The sequence below is a fragment of the Myxine glutinosa genome, chromosome 3, assembly GCF_964187855.1.
Source record: "Myxine glutinosa chromosome 3, kmMyxGlut1.1, whole genome shotgun sequence".
NCBI lineage: Eukaryota > Metazoa > Chordata > Myxini > Myxiniformes > Myxinidae > Myxine > Myxine glutinosa.
Genome location: NC_136263.1, coordinates 7,635,080 through 7,650,312, shown reverse-complemented (window position 1 = coordinate 7,650,312; position 15,233 = coordinate 7,635,080).

Sequence of the window (15,233 nt, the reverse complement as noted above, 5' to 3'; positions counted from 1 at the left end):
GGAAGCGGCAATAACTTTTGGAGGCGTGCAGCAGTTGTTTTCCACTAATTCAGAACGCAACAACCCTTGTATACCCGACTGTGAAGCCAATTGTCAAATGCACCTGTCCGTACATTTTGCCACGCCACCTGTGATATAATCCTGTTGTTGACTTCTTGCTGCGACAATCAGTGACATGGTTCTTTTAACAAATAAATCACCAAAGTGTAAAAGAAACTCACCAGATTGATATACTGAGTTAAGAAAGTAAACCCAAGTCAAGAAAAAAAAAATATTCCATATTAAATGCCAAGTCTGTAATTATAGCAAGTTAGGTGAAAATTCCTTGACTGGTTCATAAGTTAGCTCGCTAACAGAATTTGTACCTGACGGGACGCTGGACATTTGACCTCTTGACCCGAAAATTTAAACGGTTAATCTTTGCATCGTTATACATACCTGTACCAAATTTGACTCAGATCCCTTCAGCTGTTCTCAAGTTATTGTGGTAATGAAAACCTATCACGGACAGGTTGACGGACAGACGGACGGACAGACAGCAGGACGGACGACCTGAAAACATAATGCTTCAGGTGACTTAATCGGCTTAAGCTGCTTACCCTGCGCTCGCGAAGCGAAAAGCGGGGTTAAGCATTCTTTTGCGTACGTGTGCCGTGTGCCGTACATGTCTGCATTTTTTAATTTCTTGGCAACCGTTGGTCCAATTGACACGAAAGTTTACCATAAATCCGCCTGTAGAATTGTTTTATTCATAATTATGACATCATATGTCACGTGGTATGGACGCCATCTTGGAAAAACGTTACACCTCTATTTCTCCCAACCGCTCAATGGAAAAATGGAAACATGGCTCATTGTCAAGCAATCACCATGGGGAATAAGGTATGTTGATGGTGTCATCGGTGCCATAATTATGACGTCATAATTCGACAAGTACAACGCTTGATCTAATCAGTATGAATAAAACAAAAATTCCTCTGCAACTGTTAGACCCATGGACACGAAATTTTCAGAATATGTGTGGCTCCTGTAGAATTTTTTTAATGATAAATTATAACGTCATAGGTCACTTGGTACAGACGCCATCTTGGAAAAAATCGAAAAATGTTGCACCTCTATATCTCCGAAACCGCTCAATAGGAAAAATTTAAACATAGCTCATTGTCAAGTACTCCCCTTGGGGAATAAGATATGTTAATGATGATGTCATCGGTGCCTTCGTTATGACGTCATAATTCGACAAGTACACTTATCCGATCATTGTGAATTTTTTTTCCTCAGCAACTGTTGGTCTGATGGGCACGAAATTTTCACCACAGCAACGCTTCCGCATGTAGAATATTTCAATGATAGTCATGACGTCATAGGTCATGTGGTACAGGCGCCATCTTGGATAAACCGAAAAATGTTGCACCTCTATATCCCCAAAACTGCTGCAAGGAAAAAATTGAAACATGGCCCATTGTAAAGAACTCCATATGAAGAATAGGTGTTGTTAACGATGGCGTCATTGGTGCCATAATTATGACGTCATAATTGGACAGGGACAACACTTAGTCTGATCAGTTTGAATTGTATTGAGCATGATATATGCAACAATTATATTAGAGAATATAAATTCATGATGTCATCACTCACGTGGTCTGGCAGCCATATTGGATCAAATTTTTAAAATGTTCAAAGACAGAAGAGTTAGCTCGCAACAAGTTGACTGCGCAGGGTAAGTATTCTATGAATACCATCTAGTTATATCAGGGGCTGGCCAATAGCTCCCACTGTTTGGTGCAAATGTAAATACGTAGTCATTTCGGTCAACGACTAGGTTGGAGCTTAACCTAACCAAGGAGGCAGGTCGAACCTCGTCACCAGGTATGATTTTAAAATCGACGTGGAACAAATTGACGATTCAGGTCGACGATTACTCTGCAGCACATTATCATCAAACGGATATTTCGATACAAAGGGAATTACGAGTCGGGAGTTGGGTGGGATAAAGTGTCACGTATTTCACAAACCCGATGGGGGAGTCCACTAAAAGCCATGAAATTGATCCAAAATGAGTAATTACCACTTCCAACGGAACGCAAGCGTAACTCCAATATGGATTTATTAACGTGTCCATGCAAATTCCTCCATGGCGAGCCCAATAGCGTTCATTAAATCCCAAAGTCGATCCCCAGCACGTAGCAAATGTGTGGTGTAACCTTTGTACAAAAATGATTATAAGTGAGAATTCGGTGGCATTTGTTTGAAAATTGCAATTGATCTTTCTAATAATTGCAAAGGACCACGTTTGCGTGGGAGGGAGTAATATCGCATCAGTCTGCGTGAAATCTCTTGATATTCCGGGAAAGTTTTGAGACCGGGTTTCAGAGTTCTAGGATAAGTTTTTGTGGGGAAGTTTTGCAGCAGTCGAGGATAATTGCTTTGGAAAAGTTGGTGCCGACATTGCCAGTGCCCTGGATTTTTGTCCACCTTGCACTCTGTCCACTGCCTTCCGCTTGCGGCGGTGAGTGTCTGGTGGACCTTGCTGATTTGGAATCTCAAATTTGGGAGTCGTGCTTCCATTCCAGTTTATTGTTGCTATTGATCAATGTCGAGGCAGTCATGGAACTTTATTTGGGTAGACCCTAGGTAGCAGCTATCACCAATTCATTAACCCAGAGATGGTCGAATCATTTGAGGTTCTTTGTGCTGCATTGCTTGATTGATTTGGGAGACGAGCATTGCTGTTTTTGTTTTGTCTTCTGGAGGGCTAGAGGAGAGCTCAGAGGTCTGTACGCTCACCTTTAAGCCCTCTAGCTTGGCTTTGGATCTCAAATCAACAAATAAACGAATGCTGGTGTTTCAACGCAGGGCAATCCATCATTGTGAGTGCCGTCCATCGGAAAGACCCTTACCAGGAACTGCAACACCAACGCTCTGTAAAGAGAATGGTATATCGATGATGATGATGATGATGATGATGATGATGATGATGATGATGATGTTGAGTCATTTGGAATGAATGTCAATTTTTCTACATGTTCACCGTCACCTCCACTTAGATCTTCAGCACCCTGCACAATTTCCTTTATGCTTGTTTAGAAGGCAGAAAGGTGCACAAAGGTGGAGTGGGCAGGGTAAAAATTGGGAGATAGGGAATGGTGGATAACCGAGGAGAAGTGAGGCTTTTCCATTTAATTGATTGGATATTCCCTTTCTCGTGCTGTACTTTTGCTCCTGAGTGTATTGGTGATGGAGTGCCTCAAGCTTTGTTGCCTTTGCTGATGTGGATTCAATTCCCAAGGCTACTCAGCGGGAATGCCGCACGCTCTGTGACTGTCGAGCAACCTGTCCAAGGTTGATTCTTAGACAGAATTGCTCACGATGTATCATGAGCACACCATTGCTCTGACAAAAAAGCAAATATAGCCTTCCACAACCTCGAAATCTTACCTGTGATTTTTTGCATCTACCTGTGCTTGTGTAGTGTTAAGAAATTTGTGATTGATGTTTTCCTTTAGACAATTTTTCTGTCACTGAACTTTCTTTTGGATCAACTGCATTTATTAGTTTGTATCCTGATATTGAGGTTTCTTAAGAAGCTAAAGGATGAAGGATGAATTAGTTAACCTACTGACATAGGACTAACCGAGGACCATGATTCCTCAATATAACCAAGGAATAAATGAGATGTTGTTGATCAGCCACCAAATTGAAGGCCTGGAGTGTAAGTGTGTTGTACATTTTTTTGGAAGGTGGTTACTGTATATAGGAAGGAAAAAAGTTGAGTTGAAAGATTAATTGTCTGACCTACTGGACGAGAGCTTGAGCAAGGCATGAGCTGGTTGTGAGTCCAGGATGGGCTCTGCAGGTTGGTGTTGTACAGGTCTGGTGTGGCACTGGGCAGGAGGATGGCGATGAGGAAGGGATGCTGTCTCTGCAAAGGTCCAGTTCCAACTCCAACTGCCAACTCCAAAAACTCCAACACAAACTGACGCACTCCGAGCGGCCGCAGCCCTCGTAAACTTTGGGACCACCTCGACGCATGGCGGGCCCAGGGTGTACATCTACCGGACAGTCTCGCCCCAGGGGACGGCCCCAATAAAGTCTTATGCCCCTCTCCAGGGCTCCACAGCTGACCTCGCCACCATGACCCGCGGTACGCTGGCAAAACAGCACAATGAGCTTTTCCCGATATCCTCTTCGCGCACGATGCGCTTTCCAGAAGCACCTTGGTGTCCAAGTCCTCAACCGGTCTCGCTGGAAAACAGGAGGTTTTTACACCCCAAGCATCTGCTTTATAATTAACACTCCCCGCCTCCTCAATAACAAGTCGACTTACTCTGACAATTCCCCTGATTCAAGAGTTATCTAAGCTTCTCGGGCATGTCCGTGCTATTCTTTCCACAGTCTAGCTATGGCTTCTCCTCCCTTCCACATATTTATTGGAAGAAGCACTTTTTGTGAAGAAATTATTAGATGTCCGAGTCTGTTTTTATACCATGTTATGTCAGCTTGGTTTTCCAGTCATGTTTTGCCACATATGAGCTTGCTTAGCCAACAGAATATCCTTGCTGAAAATAGAGGTGTTAACTCAAACTCGACTGAATGCAGCTTTTCCAACATCCTCCCTCCCTTATTCCAATTCCCGAGCCAGGATTTGGGAATTGAGGTTGGGGTGGTTAGGAGAGATGGCTGTCCATCTTCGGATCCCATCCTCTTGACCCAAGTGATGTAATTACCATTGCCCTCTCCTGACGCATGATCTTAGTTTCTGCCTGATTTAGATTGCCTTGCTGAGCATTATCATGTGTAACCGATGCCTCATGATACTCTTAACCCGGGTTTTCCACTAATATACCGGTATATTATATAGATACAAAATGTTTGTGTGTTTGTTTGTGACCCTACTCCTCTGAGCTCCCATGGTTAATCAATAATAACCACAAAACTTTATAGGATAACATTTTTCAACCAAAATGCACCTAAATAGGGGGTTTAAACAGTTATTTTCTCACAATTCATAACTTATAAACACCCGAGCCACCACCTTTTGCCATAATCTCCGAGGCATCCATCTTATTATAACAGAGCAAACGTACATGGTTATGTATGTTTATATGCGACCAAAACGTCTTCTTCCTCTTCTGCTACTTCTTCTTCAAATAAAAATAACACCCAAAACACAGTCCGTGAACTCTTAATTTACGTTTAGACTGCTGAGACCCCTCAGACCTTTGACGACCCTTTAAGTCCCCCAAGACCACCAAGACCCCCGAAGACCCAAAATACCCTGAAGACACAAAACACCCCAAAGACCCAAAATACCATTAAAGGCACTGAGGATCCAAAAGACCCTGAAGACCCAAATGCCCCAAAGACCCAAAACACCCTGAAGACCCAAAACACCCTGAAGACCAAAAACACCCCGAAGACCCAAAAGACCCCGAAGACCCAAAAGACCCTATAGACCCAAAATACCCTTAAATATCCCGACGAACCAAAATACTCCAAAGACCCAGAGGAACCAAAACACCCTTCAGACCCAAAGGCCCCGAAAGACACAGCAGACCCAAAAGACCCCAGAGACCCAGAAGAGCCAAAACACCCCAAAGACCCCAAATTCCCTTAAAGACCCAAATGATCCAAAAGACCATGAAGACCCAAATTGCCTTGAAGACCCAAAAGACCCAAATTGCCTTGAAGACCCAAAAGACCCTGGAGACCCAAAATGGCCTGAAGACCCAAAATAGCCTGAAGACCCAAAAGACACAGAAATGGTCAAAGATGCCTATCCCTCTGAAACGACGTGTGGTGAGGAACGCTGAGTGTGCTGAGTCACCCTAGTTTAAAATTAAAATAAACTCTAGCCAATTACCAGTTGTAAGGAAGTTGTTTGGAGTTGCTGTGGGAATATCGTAACTTGGGTTCTTCAAAATGTCCTGAACCTCATCTTCGTGTGATGTCCGAATAAATTTGTTTCTATTTCCCTTTAAATGTGAATACAAATCATTAGCTTGTTTGTAACTGTCACCAGAGAGGATTGCGTTTGGGCCCATTTCTTTGTTTGTCTGTCTGGTTGTTTGTTTCTCTGTTTGTCTGCAACAGAACACGATAATGTAGGCCACAAGCACCACTTAGTGGTAGCCAGTAGCACACGTTATATTTTTTGAACCGAGTGCCTCTATAAAGCATGCACAATTGGAATGTGAGTACGTCGATAAAATACGTACTATAAAACCACATAAAACAAGTCTGGTGAGGGTATGCAATCATCAATTGCTCGTTCTAGTTCGGTGGTTTGGTGGCGGAGGTAATGTTTTCACCGCTGTTTGTCTGTTTGTTTGTGAACAGGATATCTCAAAAAGTTGTGGACGGATACGGACTAAACATGGTGGAGGTAATATCTTTACATAATAAACCCCATCCTCCCCTCCAGTATCCCCTCAAAATCACCCTTATTTCTCCTCAAAAAAACCCCTCAAAAACTAACAATACCCACTACATCCCCACACCTCCCTCTTTACTCTCTTCCACCATCCCCTCAAAATCCCCCATCAACCATCACCCTAGCTAAGAATACTCACGACCACCCCACACCATCTCTCTGCTCAACTTAGGTGGGCTTGGTTTTTGAGGCATCTCAATTTTCCAGAAAACAAACAAACCATCAACCATCACCCTAGCTAACAGTACCCATGACCAACACACACGCTCCTTTTTAGGCTATCAGCTAGGGGGGTCAACCGGTACCAAATTGAGGGAGTAAGGCTAATAATGATTTTTGACAAGGTTTTTACCTCTAGAATAAGAAAATATGTGATAGCAAATTCAACGATGTAGCTATATGTGTGTTATCACCCATTTTCACAATGGCCGCCAAATTTCTCAAAATATCAATGGTCAATGTCGTGTTTGGTGAGTGCGATACTTTTTTCCATGTGCATACTTGCAAATCTACTGAATGCCAGTTATTTTCGTGCATATTTTGTGCATAAAGTTCTTGCTATGATGGCAGCCATTTTGTGAAATTGGGCGCCATATTGGATTCTATCTTCTTGGATTAAAGTTCAGATGATGTATTTCATACTTTAAGAGAGTTGTAAAGTCTTAAACATCTCAAAACGCAATGCTATTTGTTACAAATTCCTACAAGAATATGAAACATGGTGTTTTTAATAGAAAAACATGCATTTTGGCGGCCATTTTGAAAATGAGGTGATAACACCCATTTAGCTACATGGTTGAATTTGCTATCACATATTTTCATATTCTAGGGGTAAAGACCTATCCAAAAATCAATATTAGGCTTACTCCCTCATTTTGGTACCAATGGACCCTATTTTGGGGGTCGGGCTGATGGCCTATTTCCCACGCCCCCTCACCATCCCCTCATAAGCCCCCTACAACAGTCATCCTAGCTAACAATACTCACAACCACCATACACCATCCCCACACAATCCCCCAACAACCATTATCCTAGCTCACAATACCAACTCACGATCACCCCACATGCCCCGCCTCCTCCAACATCCCCAATCAGTATAGGAATCCGAGCTCGGATGCACTGTCTCTATGTACATTCGCTGGAAGGATCACATTGAGTTCACAATGTGACGTCACTGGCAAACTCGTAAATCGACACTCTAGGGTTTTTTTGGCACTTTGTGATTGGCAAATAAAAATAAAAATTGCCTTCAAATTAGACTGTGGTTAATGATTGTCAATGATTTTCAGAAGCAAACAAATTTTGTGTTTGGGTTCCCCTTTAAGGGTTATTTTGGGGTATTTTCAGTCTTTTGGGTCTTCGGGTGTTTTTGGTCTTTTGGGTGTTTTGTTCTTCAGGGTTTTTGGGGTATTTTGGGTCTTTAGGGTCCATTGGATCTCCAGGGTCTTTTCAACCTTTTGGGTCTTTAAGGGTCTTTGGAGTATTTTTATCTCTATGGTAGTTTGGGTCTTCAAGCATCTTTGGGATATTTTGGGTCTTTGGAGTATTTTGGATCCTCTGGATCTTTTGGGTCCTCTGGGTCTTCGGGGTGTTTAAGGGTCTTCATGGTCTTTTGGGTCTTTGTGGTCTTTTGGGTCCTTGTGGTCTTTTGGTTCCTTTGGGTCTTTTTGATGTTTGGGGTCTTTTCAGTCTTCGGGGTCTTTTGGGTCTTTAAGGGTCTTTAAAGTATTTTAGGTCTTTGTGGCCCATTGGGTCATCAGCATCATTTTGGTCTTTGGGATCTTTTGGGTCCCCAGGGTCCTTTGGGTGCTTGGGGAGTTGGGGAGGGGTGGGTCTTTGGTCTTTTGGGTCCTCTGGGTACTTTAGATTAAGTATTTCAAGTTACAATTATTGTGGGTAGCGTCAGGTCAGCTGTCCAACCAATGGGTGATGAGTGGACATACACACATACATATGTACATACATAATCACAAACACTTGCACCATTATATATAGATTTGTGAGGGTCCTCTCCAGGCCGAGGGTTCCTCCAATTTTTGAGGGTCCCCTCCATCATGTTACGTGTTCCTCCCCGATCCCCTGGTCACGATGTACCTCTGATCCCCGAGAGGAGCCACGGCAGAAAAATATGTTATTCTGTGTCAGGAAACAACAGCGAAACCACACCAATGATTAATTATTTTATCAACAAACAAATATTGTATTAAAAATCACACAAGAATAACGGTACAACAAATAGCAATCAAGAGTACACTCAATACATCTTATGATGGTACCATCAACTAGCATAGGATAACTTTTATCCTTTGTTCCCAGTGAGTGGAAAAACCTTCCCCAATGTCTCTATATTCCCGTCCTCAAGATGAAGTTGACTCGCTCCAGCGATCGCTAGAACAATGTCCAATCGAGACCAGAATCCCATGCGGATGGCAAGGGCAGTCGCACCGCCGTAGCAGCTCTCAGGCGTAGGCGGTCGAAGCGACGCAAAAAGTCACGTGGTCCAAAACCAAAGGCAAACTCGCGGCAGAATGGGAAATCCCAAAGGCACGCTCCAGATACGAACGCTCCCGGTTCAGTCGGCGAACCGCCACTTAAACTTCAAACTCAGCGTTGCGCACACACATCTCCGACAGATGACAGGATGGTGAAAAAAGCTGACGCGTAGCCAAGACCTTTTACTGAACAAAGCGCGAGTGTCAAAATGGCCGACGGCTCTTACTTGAGTCGACACGACCCGGCGATTATTCTTTGGAATCGCAACGCCCAAACCTGACCACGCAGGTTTTTCAATTCCCCAGCGATAACACCTATCGCAGGAACTCCTTCCAAGGAAACTCAGAGTTCACTCGCGACTTTCGTTCAACAACGCTCGCTACGGAGCTGGAAGCTACTCGCTTCTTGTCCGACTTCACTCGCCATGCCCTCGACTTCTTCTTCTTCTTCTTCCTCGTCTTCCGGCTCCCGATCCGGCTTCCTGTCTCTTTTTAAGATTAACGCTTTTATCCTTTGCAAGCAGTTCATGAACAATAAACCTTTTGAAGACAATAATAGTACATAGTATCAGAAATATTTCAAGTGGATGAAAACCACAACAGCGGAAGTGACGAATCTGTAACAATCATTCCTCATCCTCTCCATAACTTGGGATAATTTGGTCAACAGAATTAAATTGATGACGTCATAGGTCACGTCGTTCAGCAGCCATGTTTGATTGAACTTAATTTTTTTTTAAATGTTCTTCTCCGAGACGGCTGACCAGATCGATGCGAAACTTTATGCAAATTATCTACTATCCTTGGAGAGTATAGCGTCTACATGAATAAATCATAGGTCACATGGTCTGGAAGCCATGTTGGATAAAATATAAAATAAATAATTATTTATCTCAAACAGCAGAACCCATCGACACGAAACTTTCCAAATATCATCTAACACCATTTGTGCATATAGTCTGAAAATGATGATGTCATAGGTCATGTGGTTTGGCAGCCATCTTGGATAGAAAAACGAACCTTATCTGATAAACACAAAACATCACACACCTTATCCCATACCGAATTGGAGCCAGAGTGTAAATTTATGACGTTATAGATCACGTTGTTGAACAGCCATATTGGATCTAAGCGAAAATCTTTGAAAACCTTCTTCTCTGAAACCACTTAATTGATCAATGTGAAACTTTAACTAATTGAACAACTACCCATGGGATAAAAGTGACGCAATCGATCACTGGTTTGGCAGCCATATTGCATCAAAGAAAAAAACCTTAAAAAACAGAAGAGTTGGCTCAAACCAAGTCCTTCTCAATACTGCGCAGGGTAAATATTACATGAATACCATCTAGTTTTTAAGTGATTCTTCACCATTGAGAGATGGGGCCAAAAACGTTATATAGCATGATATTTCAAGAAGTTGTGGACGATTTATGACAAAACTAGGTGGCTGAGTTGGTTAGGCCACAAGAATAAGCAGATTCGATTTTGGTTGAGGTCCTGATCCAGATCCTGTCTATCAGTGGGATAAAAACATAAACGGTTCAGCTGGGCGGTTGTACGCACACTACCGAGTGCTGTTCTGATTTTCCATGTGAAAGTTTTGTTCTGAAATAAAATGGTTTTCTCCTTCTTCCTCTCATGAGATTTTCATCCATCTGTGGAAATATAAAAATTCCCAGTGTGCCCCTCATGGCTTGGATGATTGTGTTGTCTGTAGCCGTTGTTTATTTGGACATTAGTCTGTCTGTTGGCACCAGCAATGCCAAGGATTTTTTGAAACAGGAATCTTTCCATTTGGCCAGGGTTCAGTATACAGAAGACCGGCCTTTGACAGATGTTCTGGGATGTTTGAATTTAGGTGTTTGACCTTCACTTCGGAGTTATGCCACATAACGCTGGGAGTCCAGCTTCTGATCCCGTATAGACATGTGCCATATCTGCTGATGATTTGTCTGTCTTCTCCTAAGGCCCTTACAATTTATGAAAAATCAATACTTCGTATCCCTTCTCCTAAAGTCTTTATACTATATGTCGTATAAAGCTCTTCTATGATCGTTAGACGGTGGAAATATATAACGTTTGTGAGTAGGATGCGTGCTCGCAGATCATGATGTGTCAGTTAACTCAATTTTCCCTTCAAATGGTCAGCATACTCTAGGTATGAGAACCTGAATGGCAATTTGGAGTTCATTCTGGGTTCGAAACCAGGTGAGACAACTCAGAGGTGAGTACTCTTCTGCTGAACTATATTGTCACCCTTCGGCAATGACTGTACGACCAGCAGGTGGCAGGTAAAGCCTAGCGAATCCTTTAGGAGTCCAACAAATAATTGTTGTTTCTGTGCACTTCACCTTGACAACACCGCAGCATAAATACCGTAAACAAGCTCGTTTCGGTCCCATTGCAGGACAATGACGTCCCCCAAATCAAGCCGAGGGATGTTTGAGGATATTAACCACACTTGCCAACCGTGGGTTAGGAAGGCTCAGCAGCCATGGGAATCGAACTCACTCCAGCTATTGGAGAGCAATAAACGAGTCTTCGCCCACTCGACCAAAGAGCCAATTCGACACCGCCATACATTGCATATATCGACCTTGGATTTCCCATAATATCCTCTGTATTTATCCCTACCATCGGAAATCTTACTATAATTCACCAAATGTCTGTCTGTTCGTCTGTTCCCGCAAAAACGGCTGAACCGATCGCAACAACATTTTGGGTGGGTTATCCTGGGACCCCTTGGAGTAAAATAGGCTATATTGTTTTTCCATTTTTTTTTCCAATTTTCCACTTTTTCCAATTTTCAATTTCTCAAATTTTCCAATTTTCTAGTTTTTCCAAACACGATGGAATAATATTTACCGATATGAACGGCGACTTTATTGAAATTATAAAAATACTGTTTAGATTTTGATGATTTGCGTGTGATATAATTTAACGGATGTTTATATAAATCGTTTAAAATAAAATAAAAGCCTTCAATTTCTGTTATTTTGCTTTTTCATTTGGGCCTCCCAATTGAAGCCCCGCCCGTAGGGCGGGTACCGTTGCTAGTTGCTATAAACTGAGCACAATCTTCGGTAGTTGGTCCCATAAAGGGTCCAGAATCCTTCCACCGTGAAATGCCGCATTACGCAACCAGACAGTTCCAGAAAATAAAGGCGTGCAGAGTTCATTATGAACACCGCTCTCATGGGATTCTCAGGCTGTGAAATTAGTAATGTAGAACTTATTAAACCCTTTTCTAAATATCGTTTTTGTAATTGGATCCAATCATCCATACGCTTTATCTCAGGTGGCAATGAGTCTTCTCAGGTTGAAGCCAATGAACCTGCAGAGATCCTCGTCGTACTTAATATTCTTTGGATCGTTATAGGCCGCCGATGATCTGGACGAATTTCAAAAACGACATTTGGTTGTGCTCGTGTCGAGTCCTAAATATCTGCAGGTGCCCATTTTGCGCAGGTAATGAATGTGTGAAAGCCAATGTGTATGTACAGTGGGATGAGCGAGCATTCTTTTGCCCATGACGCAAAACTGAAAGTGTACGTCTGAAGGACTATTGTGGTCACGTGCCCGTCAAACAAAGGTCGCCCTGAGCAACGCGTCATAATGCCCATTGTGCACACGTTCACCGGGGCTTGCTGCGTTGCATCGTCGGCACAAAAGCAGCTTTGGCTCTGGAGGTGGGGCACAGCGGTTTTATGAGACTCTCACCAGGTGTTTACAATCCACGGCTTCAACTGAACTTCGGATAAAGTTTTCGCACAATGGGAAAAAAAATTGGCTCCAACAATCAGCTTTTATGTTGAATCCCCTCTCCCGGTCTCTCATTGCAGAATGATTCCCTTGGCTGGAGCCGACAATTGTTTTAGCCCGTGGAAAAGTCCCATTGAGACGCGCTGGTGTGTGAGATCCCGCAGCCATCCCATCACCCCTCGATGGAAGCAAACTCCTTTCGAATGCCCACTTTTCCAAATATAGCACCGAATGGCAGAGAGGGCGATGGAGAAATCAAAGGAATTGCTCATGGGATTAAAAAGCGACACGTTTTTGAAGATCCCGACAAACACAACTGATGTCTCAGCTGAGGATACATCTCCTCTCTATTTAAAGACTCCCCTGTTTTGCTTCTCTTTGCTTCATTTGCTTCGCAGAAGTCTTCTTTGAACGCCTCGGGGTACATCGCCGATTGTTTAATCGCTCCAGACTGCTGTGTATTCCCATAATGAAGAGTTGAAGAGATTGCTCACCGGAGTTACATTTGTTCTTTCAAAGCGTTGTTTTGGCAAAAGTAAAAGTGCACATCGGAAATGAACACCAACTGAACTCACAGAGGTATTCATTCATCTCCATTGTCCATAATTGCGTTTGTCACTTCGTATACTTTGTGGTTCCAGCGTTTTGTCTGAGGATGGTTGGGATGTGGTGGCGAAGGGGAGAAGGTGTTGAAGGAGTGTGGACATGCTGCGTACGGGAGGGGGAGTCGGGGATAGGTGCATCTGGCTTAAATGTCTGGTATTTTTGCATACGTTATTAATAGATGTCCTTTGCCAAAATCCTCCTCACAAGGGTGAGCCTTCATCTACTTTTATTTACAAAGTACGTACATATAGCATGGGCAAATGAAATGTAACGATTTCGAGTCATTCCAGTTTTTTTAGCACGTGCCTGACATTATCTTGCGTCCATATATTTATTTATTACGTACGCAAAGGGTGGAATATTTTACCCTGCTAAATGCCCCCATATTCTCCATATATACCCTTCGCTCCTTTTCCTGTTGCGCTTTCTGGTAACAAACAGGTGACGTCAAAAGTCAGGTTGTTTTTTCCTCGACAAAATGTGTTACATTTGACGAAAATAATAATGATGCAATCAGCAGCTTCAATTTCATGGTTTTTAGATGTTCAGCTTACTGGGGCACGCCAAAGAAGTGGATGCATTGACTCGTTCCCCCTCATTCACCCCCATATTCCCCATACACATACACGCTACAGTCCCCGTCATGACATGTATGACATTTGGCCAGAGTGACACCCATCAACCATTTCAGCCAACAAAGGTATAAGGTCGTTCGACAATAAATGAAGTATATTGAAGGTGCATATCTGCTAATACCAATTCCCCTCTCACCTCCCCATCCTCGATGTATTGGACCAACATAATTAGCTGGATTTGACTTCCATTGGAATTTAAACTGGAATCAGATGCTCAGAAACAGGTGAGATGCTTATATACTCACCTGTCTTGCTGCCCTCACTGCAGCTTTTAGTACCATATGTTCCTTAGATCAAGTCATATACCTTAAACCCAAACCTCCCCTCCATCAAACATCAATACCCCCAAATCTCCCATCCATCATTCTTCCTTACCCCCAAACCTCCCCTCATCAAACATCAATACCCCAAACCTCCCCTCCATCATTCTTCCTTACCCCCAAACTTCCCCTCCATCAAACATCCTTACCTCCAAACCTCCACGAAATGAAATCTTCTCACCCCCAAACCTCTCCTCCATCATTCCTCCTTACCCCCAAAAATCCCCTCCATCAATCCTCCTTATACCCCCAAACTTCTCCTCCCTCAATCCTTTTAATTCCCCCAAACCTTCCCTCCATCATTCTTCCTTACCACCAAACCTTTCCTCTATCAAGCCCCTTACCCCCAAACCTACCCTCCATAAAACCTCATTCAATATGATCCCTCTCCCCATCTCCATACCCTTTCTATCTCCATTATTTCATTAATTATTTTATCATTTTCTGGTGGCGTCTGGTCAAATATTGGTGGTCAAAATATTATTCTGGTCAAAATATCAAAATATTATATATGGTTAAAATATTATTCCTGATGGCATCTGGGCAAATCTGTTTCTGGTGTTTGTTCCCACTCCATCCCCTCCCTTACATCAAACAGCTACACTGTTGACACCGCACGTGACAAAGCAGAATGCCTCAACTCTGTGTTTGCCTCAAAATCTTGTGTCCCAAACCCATCTCTCTGTACCCACCTTACCCAGTTGAACCCAGCTGCTCCTGGACTCTATGTCCTCTCCTGACAAGGTGGAGAAGTCCATGTCAATCCTCGACTCTGATTTTGCAACTGGACCAGATGGCATCAGCCCACGAGTCCTAAAATCCTGCTCTGCCGCTCTATCTCACCCTCTCTCTGTTCTCGTCACCCTCCCTTTTGCTCAATATCATCTGCCATCAGTTTAGAAATCAGCAAACATTACCGCTTTACACAAAAAAGGTGAAAAAACAGATCCTTGCAACTACAGACCAATCAGCCTGCTCCCA